This window comes from Condylura cristata, unplaced genomic scaffold (genome assembly GCF_000260355.1).
Source record: "Condylura cristata isolate star-nosed mole 26May11 unplaced genomic scaffold, ConCri1.0 scaffold00010, whole genome shotgun sequence".
In the NCBI taxonomy this organism is placed as follows: domain Eukaryota; kingdom Metazoa; phylum Chordata; class Mammalia; order Eulipotyphla; family Talpidae; genus Condylura; species Condylura cristata.
Window position 1 is genome coordinate 28262757 of NW_004567111.1, and position 4659 is coordinate 28267415.

The 4659-nt window shown below is 32.2% G+C and overlaps 1 long non-coding RNA gene across 1 annotated transcript; it reads left to right on the forward strand.

The window, feature by feature from the left end:
* Window positions 1-1802: 1802 nt before the first annotated feature.
* On the forward strand, window positions 1803-4317 carry LOC105853480. The gene is made up of 3 exons (XR_001145324.1): window positions 1803-1871; window positions 2311-2418; window positions 4051-4317. It is a non-coding gene; the product is annotated as an uncharacterized LOC105853480 (long non-coding RNA).
* The last annotated feature ends 342 nt before the right edge of the window (window positions 4318-4659 follow it).

Genomic DNA, 4659 nt, shown 5'->3' on the forward strand with positions numbered 1-4659 from the left:
TAGGTCAGAAAACTCTCACTTTAGAAAAATTAGTATTTTATAATCGACGTAAAACAAGCCAGTTTGCTGTGTGTGTGTGTGACGTGGTGGAGGTTAGAATGTCATTTTTATCTTTCAAGTGTTTATCCAATCCTGTTGTTATAAAGGGACCAAACTATATTCCAAGGCTGTTTACAATATGATATATTTGGAAAGATTGCCTACTATAATAATGAACACTTTTGCTTGTAAAATGTGTGGAAATGCAAGGTACCAATAGATAATTGTTTAATATCAGTATTATTCTAATTTTTACCTTAAATATATAATAAGTGAAATAGTCTTTTTAAGATGAGGTTTCCAGAAAAGAGGCAAGCACTAGACTGTATAGAGGCTTACAAACAACCCAAAATAAGTTTTTTTTTTATATTAAGTTGAATGGAAATGCCTTGTTGGATATTGAGAAGGTGATACAATCTGCTTTGTTTTCAAAAGATCACTTTCACACTTAGGTGAAGAATGGGCTTCATAGGGATCAGATTGATTATTTAGGAAAAAACATCTCAAGATGTCTAGACATGATACGATGGCTGAGCTAGACTTGTGTAATTACAAATATTTTTTTTTAATAACACCTAGGGGTCTGATTAACATGAAGTTGTGATGGAGAGAATGAAGAGTCTTATAGTTTTGGGGTTGAAAATTTAGGACAACATTTGTGCATATATTTCAAAAGGGAAAGTAGTAAAGTAATAGGGAAAATGAAGAGAATAGATTTCTCTTCTTTTAGACTCCCTGTAAAACCCTCAGACAAAAGCAAAATAGTTGAGAATGGATGGATATATAATTTGAATGCTCAGAAGAATTTTCTTTTACCTGCATAATACAGGTATGCACAACTAATATAAATGCCAAATAAGCGATCAGTATGACTGATCAGGAAAGATAAATGGGGAACAAAGTAACAATCTTTTTCCTCATAAGGTTGTTAGCAAATTTAGAAGTAAATCTGTAATTATAAAGGCTACAATACAGACTAACAAAGCACATGTGTGTAAAATGGAGGTGGGAATCATGATACACAATTGGAAACAAAGGTCAGGAGAAAAATAAAGCAAGGCTAGTATGTTTCGAAAATGAAGTTGATGGTGAAGTAGAAACAGAACAATCACGTAATAATTTTCAAAGTGTTCTCAATGAAGTGCATTGGAGAATCAAGGAAGATTTCTCTTTAAAATGAATCTGGTCATTAACTCCTAGTGGTAGTGATTCTGTTGACAAGGAGATATAAAGTTGGAAAAATAAATTGGTCACAATCATATAAATACCATTAATAATCTGTGGAGAATCATTATTGTATGTGGTAAATTTTTACCTTCAAGAATAAAAGCATAAGATAAATTCAGTAACAAAACATATACCACATATTATACTTAAAAGAAGATAAGCTTACTGTGTCTTATGACTTATTTTCTCAAGGACATAAGAATTAAAAGTATCAAAGCAAAAGGATAAGAGGTCTGAGACAGGAACACAAATTATAGTTAGAGAGTGAGCAAATATTTTCAGTCACAAAAATGGGATGAATTAGTATTTGTGTCTATTGTATCAGCACTCATTCCAAGATGTGGACTTTTCTCTGTGAATAGGTATTATGTTAATATAACTGGTTGAATATTTAAGAGTATCACAATATTATATATCCAGAAGAGAAATGAACAAGAGAGATAACTATTTTTAAGGGAATGATAATAATGGTGAATTACAGATTATCTTTCCAAATTCCTCTCCTAGGATAAATTTAGGAGATGGATGAATTAATGATTATGAGCCACAGAAGTTGGAATAAAGTTTCCAAGGTGATAGAAGTTTCCAAGATGATAGAAGTGGAGGTAAGGTTTCAAGTGATCAAAGAACAGAATTTAGGATCATATTCATGCATGCTTTAGTTAAAGAGTTCTTTTGATTTCACACTTCTATCTCTTAAGGCCAACAATGAATAAGGAAAAGTTAGGAATTCCAGTATATAATAAAATAATCACCAGGATACTTGGTGATTAATATAATTTGTATCAATGAAATATGCCACTTCCTTTTACAGAAAGTCATAGCTAAAAGAATATCATAACAAGTTATTGTCGACAATTTCTATTGCATTAGTGCCCCTCATGGAGTTTATTTTGCTATAGTTCTTTCTTTAACTTACTTTAAAAACATTTAAATTTTATGAGATTTGGGGGTCTTCATATTTTCAATAGCTTCTTTAACAAAAAAAAAAGATAACATTTAATGCACTTATTGTGTAAATGTCATGTGTCAATTTTATTCAAGACCAGCAGAAGCCCTAAAAGGACCGAAGTAAAACCCCCACCCACCCCAACACATGCAACTGCAAGTAACTACCAGCAATTTATTTTGACAACCCTTTGAGACCAAAAGGTAAGAAAACAAGTCACAATATTGACAGGCATAACCAAAATGGGGTTATTTTTATATATAGTGAATAAAGAAGAATGCTGACACCATTATGGTAAGGATTTCCATAGAAAAAAAAAAAACAGAAAAGCAGTTATCATTCACTTATATATGCAATGTTCACTAGACAAGAATACTTCCATGGTAAGTCACCCCTTAAGATAGAACCACTGTAGGTCACTATACACTATTTTGATTGTCTATACACCTATCACTTTTACTTTTTGCCTTAGGCCTAACCGGAGTCTTAGAATAACCCAGATTCTAGTAATTAAATAATGCACAGAGGCCTCATCTCAGAGTATTAGCCTCCATTTTTAAGTCTCCTAACTTGTAAGACTGATAAAAGCTCCATTGGTTTTCCTCTAGTATTTTATTTTTCATTGTTCAGTTTTTTGAATGACTTTAAATGGATATTTAACTTCACTTTGGTTGCAAACACACATTCTCACTGACAATATGCTACAAGATTTCTTTATTTATAACAACTGATTGACTTAAACTGTTTCTGTGCTTTATTATAAAATAAGCCTCTTCAGACTTACAGAACACTAGCTTTTGTATCAACAAGTATTTTTTTATAGCAAAACTTAAGATGATATAATTTATATGGAGAAATCAGATTCAGAAATATATTGTCACTTGTCTAAATCAAGATTCAGGTTGTCTATTTACTACAGCTTCCTCTATTACTACTTCCAAAGTAGTACATATAGTTTCTTCAGTACAGGGAATAGGTACAAATATGACTTTAGCATTGGAGCAGAAAATCTCAATTTATGCAATAAGTCCATGATTAAAATACACATTTCTAGAACATATGATATTTTCATTGGGTGAGAATAACAGATACGGAAATATTTCAGGGTGAATTTTATAACAACTAACTGGAAAATACATGAAAATTCAAGAAGTGTGTAAAGAAGATTTGATAAGCAATAATTACAGGAGTCCTAGAATATAAGAATGAAAATGGTCTTATTAGTTTTCTACAATTGACCCTGATTAAGATTAGATGGACATTAAGGTAGAAATCAATCAAGATGTGAGATTGATTGGGGAGGATTTCTGAGGATTAAGGAAATAAATCTGAATTTGGCACTGGCTGTCAGAAAAGAAAGAATCAACAACTGAAGTATGGAGGTCAGGATAACATATTACTAGTTGATTAACAAGAATCTCCAAATAAAATATAAAACAAGAGGAGGAGTACAGGCTAAGAAAATTTGATAGTGGTAGAATAATATGGGAATTTCAATAGGAAGCTAATAGGAAATCAGGATGAGGAAAAATTGATAATAGCACTTTTGAAAGTAACTTTTGAATTGGAATAGTACATCATACAGTAATGAGGGATTAGGCATGCTAATATCCATTTAATGAAAAAATTGCATATGGTTTATAGTTCACCTTGTATTCATGGGTTCCACATACAGAGTCAAAGGACCAACATGCACAGTTGGTTGACTCCATGAATTTGGAACTTATGAATAGGCAAAATATGCACATATATGGACACATGAAGTTCAAGCCTATGCTATTCAAGTGTCAGTTTTAAGCACAATGTCATCTAAAAATTTCATTATATTCCTACAGAAGAGTAATTACGAAGAATATTAAGATCAACACTGACAGATGAAGACATGAGATACAGGTTTCAGATACAGGTTTCATGTACCACTTAACTAGATTTTGAAAACGTAACTCGTACATTATTCAGTCCCTATTAAAACAGTGAAGTAAAAACACAAAGAAGGATTGTTTTAAGACTTACAGACGGAACTACTGACATAGGTTATGCTACCCATGCTGTCTTAGACAAGTTCCAGGCAATGGGGGAGACTCCTGAGAAGATGGAGGCTGTTTGGTTTCCAAGAAGACATATTAAGGGGAGTCTCCATTGTAATGCTTACTGAACTACCTTGTACTTGTTCTTGGCTAATAGCAATTGTATTTGGCCATCAAGCATTCTTGGACTCTCTTGTTTGTAGCCTAATTGGTTATCAAAAAATGTTTAATAACTGCTGATGGTTTTCTCAGAAAAGTACCTTGGCATAAATCAAGAATGTAGACTGTTTAGGAATATGGATAAACATGATACACATCTGAATTTAGATAAAACCTGAAAAAGTATTATTCAAAGGAGGAGGACTTAGTGATTTGCTGCTTTATATGAGATGTTGACTAGAATGATTGAGCATGCTG